We start from the raw sequence: 15,687 nt of genomic DNA, 5'->3' as shown, positions 1-15,687 counted from the left end.
AGGGAATTTCACCTCCATACTTAGGGCAGAAGAGTAAAATGGGTTAGTAACTGTATGTGCCCTTCCCTTACGCACCCAAAAAATGAGTCCCCTGAGAGACTCCCAAAGTCTGCATGGGTGATAATATGTATACATATACATATACATATACATATATATACAAGCAAGAAACAAGGCTACAACCAGAAGAGCTTTTTTCATCCCTGGCAAGAATCCACTTCTGGGTACTTCCCTGTGGCCAAAGAGAAAGACTTTCATAAAAAAAGATTTCATCATGGGGGCATAGACTAAATATGCAAACTTTAAAATGAAAACTTGAGACTAGATGGGAATGATCAAATAGATGAACATTCATGAAGTGACAAAACAAAAATTGTTCTAACATTCATAACCAAAGAGGACTTTATTTTTTCACAGGCAAGAGATACTTTCTTTAACTTCTTTTAGATAATTGTGAATTAAGTTACTGCAATCCTTTACTCTAATGCAATATTTCATCTAGTGCATCACCACGTTAACAAATACACTTCACTAGGTAATCTTCAGGAAGGCACAACAACAGTATTGGGTGATGTCATCAAAAGATCAAGGTGCAACAAATGTATTGTGAAAGATAAATAAAAATGTAACTCAGAGCACCAGATAGTGAAAAGAACAGCAAACACTCCAAAATAATCAAAATAACTGGAAATCATGAGAACTTCCAATATCAACTTCCAGAGATAATACTGGGCTTAGAAAGTCTTGGCGCTGTCTTTCTAGCACTCCCTCTAGTAGCCCCAGGCTCCCTCTGACTTTCCGAACATACGTTACTAATTCAAGAGCTGAGTGACCCCCCCAAGTCACTTGTCCATTTCGGTGAATAGCAGAGTCATGAATTACTACAGGGGATCCTCCTCTTGCCAGCTATATGACTGAGAAACTTCTGCTGCTTGGCCTCCAGTTTCTCTCTGTCCTCTGCTTATCTCTGCATCCCTTTCAGGGTATCCTACGTAATTATATGGAATACTGCCACCAATTAGTCCATCACTACATGCATTATTAAAAGCAGATTACTTTCTATCAGGATATCTTATGGCAAACCTCCTGAGTCAGTCTGTGCATATCCCTATCCTCACAGTATTAAAATGAACAATTAAAAGTTTAAATTCAATAGTAAGTGTGGAATTTGTTTTAATTAATTGTGTATTAATCAGTAGAAAAAGAAGAAAAAGGGAAAATGGTATATTAACCAGAATAATTTAATCCTGGACATTTAGACGTTTATGTATAATGCAATTAAAATAAATATAGAAAAAAAATCTCAGAAAATAAAACTACTTAAGCGAGAAGGCAGAAAGAATTTGACGTGTCTATAAATGATTTGGAATGAACGCATCAGTGCTCATTCTTTCAAGTTGTTTGGCTTAAATACAAATATTGCTGCCAAAGGATAATAATGTTAAACCTCCTATTAAAATGAAAAGATTGAAGTTTCTTAAAAATGGCTTGTAAGATGAATTTAAGTTCCTTGATCAGACAAGTCGAAATGTGAAACATTTGCTTTAGGATGTAACAGCTGGCGCAACATTCTTAAGAGACATAAACTATGCAATTACGATGAACTCTCAAATTCTGCTTTAAGTGTACTGGTAGAAAAGAACTGGAAGATGTTAGCTTCCCTCAGCTCTTGAATAAAATGAGATTTATATTTGATTTATTTGGTTCACAATTTGTGTACTGTACCCCTATTCACTTCAGGATTCATAGTATGAGGGCTGAAAGTGTCTGCTGCTAGTTCTTTGGAGAGTTCATATGAAAACACCTTTATTTGTGGTAGTGGAATAGATGAATTTGAGGTTTTGACAAAACCCAAGACATGTCTGTTGTCCACTACATTCAGTTTTTTCTCAGTCTCATCAAATTATTGAAAATCGTCCAGTATGGCTCTTCCCCATTAAATTCCTTTAAAAGTCAAATCATTTTAGAACCTTCCAAAATTCTGTCCAATGACAATAGAGACAGTGCTTCATTCATCCAGTTAGTTAATCTGACAACAAGCCACAGGAAATAGTTGATCTTGGATATCTCTTAGTCTATGGTTCTTGAGGCTTATCCTCCAATTAGCTGTGAACCACCCAATCTTACTGAAATTGCACAGGTGGTGAACCAGCTGAGGGGAGGAAAGGCTGCAGGGATCTGTGGTATCCGGGGCAAACTTCTCCAGGCTGATGATAAGGCTGTCCTCCTGGCATTACAAGCAATCTTTGCTTCCATTTGGGAGACTGGCATCATCCCAACTGACTGGAAAACGGGACTTGTCGTCCCTATCTGGAAAGGGAAGGGTGATCGCCTGGATTGTGGTAACTACAGGGGGATAACACTACTCTTAGTGCTGGGTAAGGTCCTTGCTAGGGTCTTCCTCAACAGGATCTATGAAAACTTGCTCACTTACCAGCGACCGGAACAGTCTGGTTTTACGCCTAAGAAGTCTACCATCGACCGCATCCTGGCACTGAGGGTTCTCATGGAGCGCAAACATGAATATCGACAGAGTTTCTTTGCAGCCTTTGTCGATTTTTGTAAAGCGTTTGACTCAGTTGATCGAGCTGCCCAGTGGGACATCCTAAAGGTTTGTGGGATCCCCTCAAAGTTGCTGGATATCATGGCCAGCCTATATACTGGTACTGTGAGTGCTGTGCAGAGTGGAGGCAGAACCTCTGTGTTTTTCCCAGTTAATTCTGGGGTTCGTCAGGGGTGTGTTCTTGCTCTTACTCCATTCAATGCTTGTATGGACTAGGTCCAGCAGCTGTGGGCCATATCTTGGTGAAGAAATATTCACGGATCTTGACTATGCTGACGATTCTGTGATCTTCGCGGAGTCAATGGAGGCTCTGATCAGGGCGCTCAAGAGACTGAGCGAGGAGTCTGAGTGTCTGGGCTTGCGAGTGTTCTTGATAAAAACCAAGATCCAGACCTTTAATGACGTTTTGGGCACGGCCAGCAGTGTGTCTGTTTGTGGAGAGAGTGTTGACCTTGTCGAGAGGCTTACTTACCTTGGCAGTGACATTCATGCCTCTGGTGACTCTTTCTATGAAGTCAGTAGACGGATTGGGAGAGCATGGGGGGTCATGAGGTCGTTGGAAAGGGGTGAGTGGCACTCCTGATATATATGCAAAAGGACAAAGGTCCAAGTCTTTAGAGTCCTGGTGCTTCCTGTCTTGCTATATGGTTGCGAGACATGGACGCTATCCAGTGACCTGAGACGAAGACTGGACTCCTTTTGGTACTGTGTCTCTCCTTGGGTACCATTGGTTTGACTTTGTGTCAATTGAGCGGTTGCTCATGGAGTCCCGAATGAGGCACATTACCTGTATTGTGTGGGAGTATCAGTTACTGCATTATGGCCATGTGGCACATTTCCCCAAGGATGATCCAGCTCTTAAGATCCCCATTGTTGGGGACCTGAGTGGCTGGACCAGGCCAAGGGGTCACCCACGTAACACCTTGCTACAGCAGATAGAGGGTCATTTCCAGAAGGTGGGACTGGACTGCGTGTCTGCCTGGGGGGTTGCAAACTGGGATCCCGAGTTGTTTCGTTGTGTTGTGGGTGTGGCAACACACTGTACCACTGCATGCTCCCCAACTTGACTTGACTTGACTAAACAACTTGTTTTGGTGGAAAGTGCTGATCATTTGGTGCAACCTCTGCATAGAACACTGGAGGTTTGTTTTAACCACTTTTTTAAAAGTATATTTGTCCTTACCAATTTACAGATAAGCACTTATGTAGGTGGCATACAGTTACTTCCACGTTCAAGGTGGGAGCCATGTAACACACACTTTTTATTATGATACCGATTATTCATATCACTATCTAAATGAATTAATGTAAATTAAATCACCTTAACTTGAGACCCTGGCAGAAGATAATAAATTGCGTTCAGCATACTGGCCATATTTCCCATATGAACATTTGTTCCGTTGATATTTGAAGTAAAAGTTCTGAGCCTTGCAGTTATCATCACATTTATTTATAGAAGCTTCTTGAAATAAATTGTTATGAGTGCAAGTGAAATGGTTTTGTCAATCTTCATGTATCAACGCATAATAAATGGGTACCAACAAGAACAACATTTATTTATATAGCACATTTTCATACAAACAATGTAGCTCAAAATGCTTTGCAAGACATAAAACAAAAAACTATTTTAGGCAATAATATTAATGAATAAGTAACAAAAAACAAAAGGTAAAGTCAGATGGTCACTGGTAAGTATGTGACATGTTCATCAACTTTTTTATGTTTTTTCTAACCCTCAGTGTCATTTGGAATCTTATTGCATACCTGAGCTATTTTTGTAAATTTTGAACTTATTACTATAGGAATATTTTATTGTTATTGTTGTATCTCTTTGAATAATATATTGTTTTCCATCTATCCATTATCCAACCCGCTATATCCTACCTACAGGGTCACGGGGGTCTGCTGGAGCCAATCCCAACCAACACAGCGCGCAAGGCAGGAAACAAACGCCTGGCAGGGAGCCAGCTCACCACAAATATTTTGTTTTGTTTTATTTAATTTCTGGGATTGCTACTGTTAGTATTTTTATTGTCAGGAGTACATTAGAGAGATTCATCCCATTTATTTTTTGGGTGTATTACAGTTGTTATTTTTATTATAAGTTTGTACTATTATTTCTCACAGTGCTGCCATGTTGTTGATAGCAAAGACACCCGTTGCTAGCCACCAGGCCATGGACGATGCGATGCATGAAATAATAAGTAACTGCCATCTGAATGTAGGACCCCTTGAAATAAAATCTTGCATTAGTACTAGTAGTAGTCTTGTCATGGACAGAATAGAATGAAATTCTTACTTACATGACCGACCAACATGCAACACATACCCTACTCTGTAGTGCCATGAAAAAATGCATTAAAACACTTACTGTAACTTTATTTGAATTAATAATTTTACCTGATGTAGTCCTTACATTTGTTTTGATAAGCCTGATACCACCCTACACACAAAAAAAAATCAAACTAATAAACTCATAGAATTGTCCCTACTGATTTGGACCTGAGCAACTTGTCATCATAGAGGAAGTTATGAATTCAGATTCAAGATATAATATTTTGCTCATCTGTAAAGCAACTTAACAAAAATAACAAAAGTTTGACTTCCACTAAGAGTTTGGTATTAGTATCCATTGGATTTGGCAAGATAGTACAACTTGACATCTGTGTTCTGACCTCTGTCTATTTCCTGACAAATCTCTTGTGGAGGCTTAAAAAGAAAAACAGACATTACCGCTGCTTGATACCTTTATTAAGTCAGTTTGGACAAGGCATTTTCAAACATGTCTAATAGATATGTTCCTATTTTATGAAAGTAGGATACTGGCACTGTAGATTGTAAAACTCGTTGGTCTTTTGTTTTCTGTGAAAGGTGCTTTATAAACCAGTATTTATGTCTAAGTCATGGTTTTGTTGTCCAGTAGAGAGTCCCCTTTGAGATGACCCAGAATAATACCAATAAAGCCAGAAGAAAAACAAGAGGTGTTTTTAATTCATTGAGTTAATATTATAATTGAATGGAGTAAATAAGGAAGAACATTATCACAAGAATCTATATATATATAATTCACTAAGGGCACACAAAACAGTGAGCGCAAGCAAGACAGAGAGCCCCACCTGCCAACTCCAAGACCATGGGATACGCCCACCAACTCTAACCTTTCTACCGCGTCATGGGGTACGCACGACAGAGCCATGCACGCCAACTGTAACCGTCCTCTCGCGTCCAGCGTCACTCTCGAGGCATATGCACTGCCTACTCATGTGCCCGCATGCAACAACTCGCCAAACACAACCTCAGTCATTTTCGTCTGTACAAAAGTCCACATGCACCTCTGAGCCACGTTGACTTTTCACCGCACGCAAGACAGAGAGCCACGATCGCCAACTCACAGAGCCCCACCCACTAACTGTAACAGAGCCCTGCCCATGGGTTACGCACGAAAGAGCCACGAACGCCCACTTTAACCCTACTCCCACATCATGGGGAACACACGACAAGGCCCCGCCCACCAACTCTCACCTTTCGGAGGCTTCCAACATCGCTCTCGAGGCAATTATATGGCGACATCGACTTCTCAACTGTCACTCTGGAACAACTCAGTACGCGAGCTATATTAAGCGTCACCAATGAAGACTCACTACACCTTAATGAACAGGTGCTGAAATCCCTAACGACGAAGTAACTTTCACCAGCATTGACTCCATCGTCACAGACGATCCTGCAGATCAACTTGCATTCCCTGAAGAATTTAGACTTACTCCCACTGGCATGCCTTGGCATAAACTCAAAATTAAAATTGGTTCAGTCATCATGCTTCTCAGGAACCTCATGCCAGCAAAAGGTCTCTGTAATGGCAAGTGTTCACTTATCAATAAATAATTATATGCGGCGTATGCTACGCCGTGGGTTGGCTAGTAGTAATAAACACATGTTGTTCACTGGGGCCTGTCTAAACAGTGATTAGATCTCCTTCTTATTGGGCAGGGTGTCTAATTCAGTTACCTGGGACAATTACTGAATCACGCCTCCTTCTTACCTTCCTCTACTTTGTATTCTCCCCTCAATCTGCCCATCCGCCATCTGACTGTTTACCAGACTCTTCCACTTAACTCCACACTCAGCTCTATACTGACTAGGAGAACCTTTTAAATTCTAGTTCATAAAGTACTTCTGGTGCACAAAGGAACCTCAGTAACCTAAAAATATAGGTGAACTGATACAGGATGTAATGGACAGATGAGATTATCTGATTTACTGACAGCAAATAATCCTGTTGTTAAAAAGGTTTTCTACTTGCAATACCCTTTACAAGAATTACTTGTAATTACTTACTCAGAATCTTGATTTAACACAACCTACACGTCTTTCTAATGTTGAAGGAAGAATGGATTAACATCATAAATATTCACACAGACACAAGAAGAATGTGCAAACTAAACACAGACAATGACAGTGCCTGAGAAATACAGTAAATCCAATTTCCAATAGACCACCTCTGATCCCTCAAGAGGATTCTACTGTATATATTAGGACTTCAACGCCTATACAGTGACTGTGTAAAACAACAACTCAGGTCCAGTTCCGACATAAAACAATGTCACAATTCTTAATTGTTCAGAGTTAATGTATCATGGCCAGGATTTCCATTTGTTTATTATCAAAGAATGGCAACAAAAGATATCAAAGTCAAAGGTGCACAAACAATACACAATTTATACATTTTTATAAATGTATTTATAAATGCAAGTAGTTTTAATAATACGCACAGGAAGCCCACTTCAGGAAGTGAAAAACATGCTCTTCTATCAAGACGTCACTAAGATTGAATCAAGGGGTCCTACATCCGAGAAGGACCTACAAAATCCACTCTGTCACTGGGCAGTCCAGCCTGCTTTTCATTGTATGTTTCATTCTTAATTATTTTGGATTCTCATTACTATTATATTTTCTGAATTTAGAACTAGTATGTTATTTTTCCTTTTTTAAATTCAAAAGTAGTACTATTCATGGCAGTAAATCTGTGTCCAAACTAAATTAAACATCTCTCTGTCCTTTTTCTACATCTACTTTTTACTGGTCAGGGTTACCAATGTCTTATTGCCTTATGTCCACACAGGAGAAATTTAAAATTGTTAGTCCACTTAACAGAATTTTGGACTAAAGCAAGAACCTAAAAATTAAGATTATGGAAAATATGTGCAAACTCCAGAGAATGACCTCAAAGTAAAGAACTACTTTTTTGGCAAATGTGTAACACCGCATTTCATCCTGAGTACCCTTTTCTTGCTATAAAGTACAATAATGGCAGTGTCAAGCTATAGTGTTGTCTGACGTCAGAAAGTGAAATGGAGAAAACAAAGTACTGAAACAGTATTTGGTAAAAACTTCACAGTTTTCAAGAGACCTTTGGAAAAGAGTCACCCTCTTCCAGATTAATGACTCAGGGAAAGTTAGACCACAGCCTTACAGAGAATGCATGGTCGATGTTGTGCTCCAGTGTATGGAAGCTTCACCATTTTTGCAAGAAGTAAAAAAATAAAGCAAATGGCAACGTCCAGCTATACAAAGCTGGTAGAGACTTATCTTAAAAGTATAATGGCTGTAGTTTATGGAAAAGGCTTCACTGAATTGAAGAGAGTAAACACCAATGGATCTGCCAGTTTCAACTTTTTATTTATAATTATTCTAAAATAATCTTTAGAAGTGCACATTGGGTTAGCTGCCAGTTCTGAATTGGCCCTGTGTAAGTGTCTGCCTTATTAGGCCTGGTGATAGACTAGCATCCTATCCTCACATCCATATTGAATGTATGAAGGGGGAACAAAAAATAATGACAATTTTTTTTCTAGAAGCTGTAGGGGTGTTAGTTCTGACATTTGCCACTAGGAACGTGTATTAGACTGCCCTCTGCATCATTTGGCCAAGCGGTGTCCTTATAGTGCTTAAGCGATTACATGATGCAGTGCAGAGAAAATGACCCGAAATGTGGTGATCAGGGGAGTGGCTTCTGCATCACAACAACACTCCCGCCCACACAGCATGCGGAAGTTTCCCCACGAAAAACGGGATGACAATGGTTTCCCACCCCCCTGCTCCCTGGACCTTGCACCCTGTGATTTTTTCCCTATTTCCAAGAATTAAGAGGGCCCTTAAAGGAAAGCATTTTCGGGATGTAGAGCAGGTCAAGAAACTAATGACGGAGCCACTGAAGGCTATCACTTTGCAAGAGTTTCAGAACAGTTTTGAATAATGGTGAAGCAGTGGGACAAGTGTATTTTTGGGCCCCCCCTCCATATACTGTATATATGCTGTTCAAAAAAATGATGAACAGTGAATATAAATATTTAAAAAAAAAAACACTTAATAAATTTATTTTTAATACATTTCAAATATAGTCATGTATATAGAAATAAATTTCATTTCTGTATACTGTAGTGTAATATGTACTTTTATCAAAAACCTTTTAATTTGGTTATATGTTCTTTGAACTGTTAAACTCTGGTTTAAAAAAAGCTCCACAATTTTGGGAGTCAGTCATTCTCCAACCCACTATATTCTAACACAGGGTCACCTGGAGCCAATCCCAGCCAGCACAGGGCACAAGGCAGGAACAAATCACTGGGCAGGGCACACACTAGGGACAATTTAGGATGCAACTAATCTGCATGTCTTTGAAAGGAAACCCACACAGACACAGGGAGAACCTGCAAACTCCACACAGGGAGTCACCCAGGTCTCCTTACTGCAAGGCAGCAGCACTACCACTTCGCCACCCAATATTGGGATTCATCATGTTTTTTGAGATTTTCTATTATTGTGTGTTAAGAAGATATTTCTCAAACAGTTTAAACCATATCCTTCTGTAACTGGAGTGATCCATTTGCTTACAGGTTAATAGTATCATTATTTTCATGCGTAGAGAGTGCAGTGAAATTCTTCCTTGCATGTGCTCCAGAACCTTTAATTTAAAGAAGGTTGATTATAAGATCTTATTTAAGGTTTAAAAATTTGTACATGATTTGTTTTAATTTAATCTTTTACATTAACAAAAACTGGCACCCTGTCGAGGGCCGTTTTCTGCCTTAAGCTGATGTCACATTAGGTGACTTGTAGTCATGGGATTTTGTCAGATGTCACAGGTTGGGCCATGTCAGTTTACGTGACTAGCGACTAGGTGACATTTAGCAACCTTGTGATGGCCAACACCATGCGGCCTAATTAAGCCGGTGCTTTATGAAGAGTTAATAGGTATAATGAGTTCAGCTGCAATCTCAGTCCATTTTTTCTTTTTTCCATTCTTTCATGGTAAATAAAACAAAAGATGTCAGCTAGAAGACCCTCTCTTCCATTTTGTTTTGTTTTTATTTTGTGATCAAATTTTTATTGATAACGAGAAAGGAATACAGCCAAAGACAACCAACAGAAATAACTACTTTTGAACTATATAAGAACAAACACAATAACACCCCACCCCATCTGAGACTGCTATTTAAACAAAAACCCAAAACAGGGGGGAAAAAAGGGTCAGTGAATAAAATGGCACACACACCATGCAGGGGAGCAGGACAAAGTAAAAAAAACAAAACGAGGAAATGTGTATAAGAAAGTGCTCAGGACATACAGAGTGCCCCTCTCTTTCCCACTTTCAATGCATCCTCTGTACTCATTTGCTTTATAACTTTCTCATAATTTCAAAACATGATCTGGTCTCTGTTCCCTTATTTGTAAAGCTTCCCACAAAACTCTCCCAATCATGTCTAAGTGGCTAACAGACCTTTTCTCATCCTCTACGGTGTGCTGGAAAACTTTCAAAATATTATACAAATTGTTCCCTCTTCCATATTTGAGGTCCTAAGCCCCTTTGTTCCTTATTCCTCACTGCTGCATTCTATACATTGTACTTCCAGATGAGCACGCAATGTTTGTCAGCCATTATGCACCCTATGACTAAAGACAAAATCAAACTTATTTGAGTTTATCGGAGCACCCTATGACTAAAGACAAAATCAGACTTATTTGAGTTTATCGGAGCGAGCTGTCGACTAGCAGGCGTCCCAGGGCATGTCACAATACACGTGAGTGTGTCACCGATTGCCTCCACCTCGCTAAGATTGTGTAAATAAAGACAACTGAAAATCGCTGGAAAAATCTTCTATTGTAATGTGGACTTTACGCTCAATGCAGCCTGGAGAGGCTCATGCCCTGCAGACACTGATTTTGGACTAATTATTATTTATAATTGGCAGAAGCTTAAATTTCATTAAGAGCGTGCAAACTTTTGATATTAATTGTTCATAAATATATTTTGAGTAAATTGTTGAACGATATTAAATATATTTATGTATTCTGAAAAATATATTTCATTATACTAAAATGGAAATAATTTACGTATTGTCACATATTAATATTAAAAGATATCATTATATATTTTCAGAAGTATTTTTTCACATGTTTTTTACTCTCTATATAATGTACTGTATATATGGGAGTTGTTTGCTGCTTTGTGCCTGATGTTGCTGGCATAGGCTGCAGCTCAGGCATCAACCCTGAATTGGGTTAAGTGGGTTTCAGAATGTTCTGTTGTATTTCAATTCCATAATGTAGCACAGCAGAATGTGAAAAAGTTTAAGTAAGGTGAATTATTTTGATAGCCAGTATACTGTATGAGACGAGCCAGTACAACCCCCAAACTGATTTTTTGAGCTATGTAGTGTAAATATTTTGGCTATGAAAAAGGGTATTGTCTTCCAGGCTTACTCAGTAATCTGACCTGCAGTGGATCTTTTGAGGAGTTATAAAACAATTAAGGTTTTGTCTGAATCCCAGCTTGCACACACCTGTGGGTGCTAATTCTCCCTTGGATTTTTTCTGCCCTTCTGTGACGCTTTCATTCCATTCAATGTCGTTTTGTTATGTCTGCTGCTGTGTATTTTTTAGGTTGATCTTCAGTTATTACTTAGACAGGCAGTGTGGTGTAATGGTAAAGACTTTGAACTTGAACCCCTGAATTTGTGGGTTCACATCGTGAACACTGTGTGTGTGGAATTGAGCAAGTCACTTCTCCTTCCTGTGCTCCAATTGGAAAACAAAAGAAATGGAATCACTTGTATCTCAAATGCTATAAGTCACCTTGGGTAAAGGTATCCGCCATATAATTAAATCATAATAAACAATGTAAATTCTGCAAAGGAACATCTGAATTGTGGATTGTAAATGCTAATGGAAACTGTTATTTACTGCTTTTTATTTATCATTCATCTGAAATGAACTTTAGACATGTATGCCAAGTTAACTGGTAATTCTAAACTGGCCCTGTCTTAGTGTGCCCTACAATAAACTGGCACCCCATCCTGCTTTGCTCAGAATGTGGCAGAGAAAGGCCACAGCTCTCTGTAACCTTAACCTAGATAAGTGGCTTTGAAAACAGATGGATGGGTAAGTTTTAGATACAGTATGTACTTTAACTTGCTCTGACTTCTGTCATGACCTCTTCATTACTGTGTGAAAGTTTTATTTCTGCTTCTCCTAAAGTAAAAAATTACAAACGAAATTGAAAACAGACATAATTTTTTTCTTACTTAACTTATTGTATATCTATAAGTCTAAGGACTTTTATGGGCTTGTTTGTTGATGGACTGGAAAATCCAAGTCCTCAAAGTAAAATTCTCAAGGTGATGTGGAGAACAAATTCCACACATCCAGCATTTGGTCCACTGTTTGAAACCAGGACTCTGAAATCATGAACCAGCAGCACAAAGCACTGTACTTGTGTGCTGCCCACACGACTGTTAAATATTGGATATTTTGGCCACTAGGTGGGGCACCCAGAGCCCAAGTACCAGACATAGCCCAGTCATAATTCAGTTCAAGATAAAATAAAAGTGTTATTTATTGGGTATCGGTATCTTATCACAACAGCAAATCAGTCCAACACCATAGCACTAGTCAATAAAGCACCACCTTCTCCCTTTGTGTCTCCTCTGTGAGAGTCATCCAGCTTCCTCCGGATTCCCGATTAAGCAAGACAACTCCATTTATATCGGACCCGGCAGCATGTCCAGTGTCATGGCACCGGGTCATACGGAAGCTCCCCAAGATTGGGAGATCCATTCTTCACAGCTGCACCCAAGGGCTGTCCTTATGCACTACAATTCCCAAGCAACCCTATGGGTGCCCAGACAGGGCTCCAGCTGGGGGAGCCCTGCCACCTCTTGTGCCATGCTGGGGGACGAACTGTTCAAAATATCAATTCTCCTTCATCCATCCATTATCTGGGTATCCCAACTAGGATAGAAACTAAGGACCATCTAGGAGTAATTCATCCTCAACCCCGTTTGGATTGCCCATCCATCTTTACAATAAATTACACGGAGGGAAACTTTACATAATTGCACAAGAACTAATACATGTGGCAGTAGAGTGACAGTGTGAATAAATAACACAACAGAATCAGAATAATGGCATTGAGTATGGAAGATTCAGCAAGTGACTAAATTTACAGATATTCACAATTAATCTGAAAAAGAGTAAAGATGAGTGTGATTCTGACCTGATCACTGATGGGGCTTCAGATAGATAGATAGATAGATACTTTATTAATCCCAAGGGGAAATTCACATAATCCAGCAGCAGTATACTGATACAAGAGACAATATTAAATTAAATAGTAATAAAAATGAAAAAAATAAAATTAATGTTAGCATTTACTCCCCCGGGTGGAATTGAAGAGTCGCATAGTGTGGGGGAGGAACGATCTCCTCAGTCTGTCAGTGGAGCAAGACAGTGACAAAAGTCTGTCACTAAAGTTACCCCTCTGCCTGGAAATGACACTGTTCAGTGGATGCAGTGGATTATTCATGATTGACAGGAGTTTGCTTAATGCCCGTCGCTCTGCCACAGATGTTAAACTGTCCAACTTTACTCCTACAATACAGCCTGCCTTCTTAACAAGTTTGTCCAGGCGTGAGGCGTCTTTCATCTTTATGCTGCCTCCCCAGCATACCACTGCATAGAAGAGGGCACTCGCCACAACCGTCTGGTAGAACTTCACAGCCAGTCCAGAGGTGGCGGTGGAGGGAGAGAGAGAGAGAGAGAGAGAGTGAGAGAGACACACAAAGCTAATGACCATTCACTGAAAATTGAATAATAAGCGTCTGGAATGTTGAGATATCCTGAGTCAGAGAATGAATCGTCTGGTGGGATGGAGTTAGGCAGCAACAAATGTAAGTAATCTGGGGAGCTGCAGTTAAAAGCCCTGTAAGTCAATAGTTAATTTGTGAAAATTATTCAACATTGTACATGAAGGCAGGATAGTTGAGCCAACATTCAATACATGTATTCATTTCAGAACTATAGTAGTTGCTTTTTGAATAGTAATTGTTATATTTGGCTCTGAAGGGGGGAAAGCACATTGACACAGTGGTTAGCACTACTTCCCCAGCATCCTGGGCTTGAAAACTCATGCCTGGTAACTAATTCTGTTGGCCATTAGCATTTTCTCTATGTCTACATGGGTTTTCCTCTGGTTAGTCCAGTCGTCCTCTTATATCACCACACAAATGCATTTTTAGTTAATTGACGACTGTATACTGGCCCTGTTTCATGATGTGATGAGTGTATTGGAACCTTCTCCAGTGTGTTGCTGCCTTGCAATTAATGTTCTCATGATAGGCCGTGAATTTAGTTAAGTGGGTTTGAGACTGGAATATTATGTCCCATTTTTTATTCTTTCCTACCTTAAGCCCATTACTGCTTTGAAAAGGCTCCAGGTTCCTATAGTCCTGTGCCTGACTGAGTAAGTTTAGCAAATGATCGTTTGTTATATTGCTATGAAAGTGCATAGGCGCACCTCTTTGTACAAACACGCATCTGGAACCATAAGAAATCTTTAAATCAAACAAAGGCATTATTGAAGATTAAAAGATTGTTTGATTTTGACACAGGGATCACTTACATGCAGTTGCATACTTTGGACATGGTGAGACTGCAAGATCATGTTAGGACACAACTATGGCGTTACGTAACACATAATTCACTTTCAGTAGTCTTCGTCTGAGGCCTGTTAGAAATGGTTGCGGTTTCATTTAAAGCAGCTGCCACAGGAGGATGCGAAGAAAATAAATTTCACAGTTTTGCAAGCAGGAGTCAGTTTTGAATCAGTGAAGACTGCCTCTATAGATTTGCAACACACAAACACTTTCCAATGGAGTGCACATTAAGAAGTGCTTATTAGCATGATTCAGCGAGTCATCTACGTGAAGTTTGAACTTTCTCCTTCCATCCATGTATTCGGGTTTCCTTCCATTATCTAAACATGTACATATTGGTTTTACTAGTAATTCTAAATTGACATGTTTGCTGTCCTTCCCAGAGTTGGTTCCTGCTTTGCATGTGGCGCATCCAGGATAGGCAGCAGCTCCCTGTTACCCTAACATTGGAATAAGCAGGTCCAGAAAATGAGTGAGCCAATCATAATAAGTGAGCACATGGGTTACCAATAGTCAGATGTGCAGCCCTTTTGACTACAAGGTTGAATCAAATGAACTGTTTGCAGGGGTCTTGTAATTAATTCTGTTAGGACACTGAAAAGAAAATGCAAAAAGGTTCCCAGTAGGTCAAGGTCTAGCAGTTATGTTTAACCGCTATGGTGGAAGAATGAAAGCAAATCTTTTTCTTTGTTTTCATTTTAGTAAACACGTCCCTCTATGTCTATTTGTAAAGAAAAAAAGGAGAGAAAAAAAAAACTTCTCACCCACTGTTGTGTGATGACCCTCCCACAGTCAAAACTAAATCTGCACAACTGAGTGCCATATAAGGGAGGAATGACATCATCAACTAGTGGTCCACAGCTATTTTACACAACATTCACCTTTCATTGTTCTGATGACATGGCTGGAATGTGATGGCTAATTCCCTGTGGAGCGGGACTGGGAAAAGGGGGGCGGGGGGATCACAGTTTCGTTAGTGCAGTTTGGAGCTAGGCAGTGCATACTATGCATGGACGTAGCAACACTACACCCTGGCTAGAAGGTAAGGATTAAACTTCCATGGATAGTTTTTCTTTGCTTTTTCAAACATCTTTAATATTTAAGGGGGTGATTAGAATTTATAGGAAGTGGCTT

The 15,687-nt window shown here is 39.6% G+C and overlaps 1 protein-coding gene across 13 annotated transcripts in view; it reads left to right on the top strand.

Moving 5' to 3' along the window:
• Positions 1 to 15,687, top strand: part of LOC120525615 (filamin-A-interacting protein 1) — a 283,170-nt gene that overhangs the window by 186,618 nt on the left and 80,865 nt on the right. The window contains exon 1 of one of the 13 annotated variants that reach the window (XM_039748052.1): positions 15,497 to 15,595. The exons of the other annotated variants lie outside the window; for them this stretch is intronic. The gene's annotated coding sequence lies outside the window, so the exon portion shown is untranslated. Of the gene's footprint in view, positions 1 to 15,496; positions 15,596 to 15,687 lie in introns of those variants that run through there. 13 annotated transcript variants of the gene reach the window in all.

Source organism: Polypterus senegalus, chromosome 3 (assembly GCF_016835505.1).
Source record: "Polypterus senegalus isolate Bchr_013 chromosome 3, ASM1683550v1, whole genome shotgun sequence".
In the NCBI taxonomy this organism is placed as follows: Eukaryota; Metazoa; Chordata; class Cladistia; order Polypteriformes; family Polypteridae; genus Polypterus; species Polypterus senegalus.
Note: the sequence above shows the minus strand (reverse complement) of the source record. Positions and strands in the feature narration are given on the sequence as shown.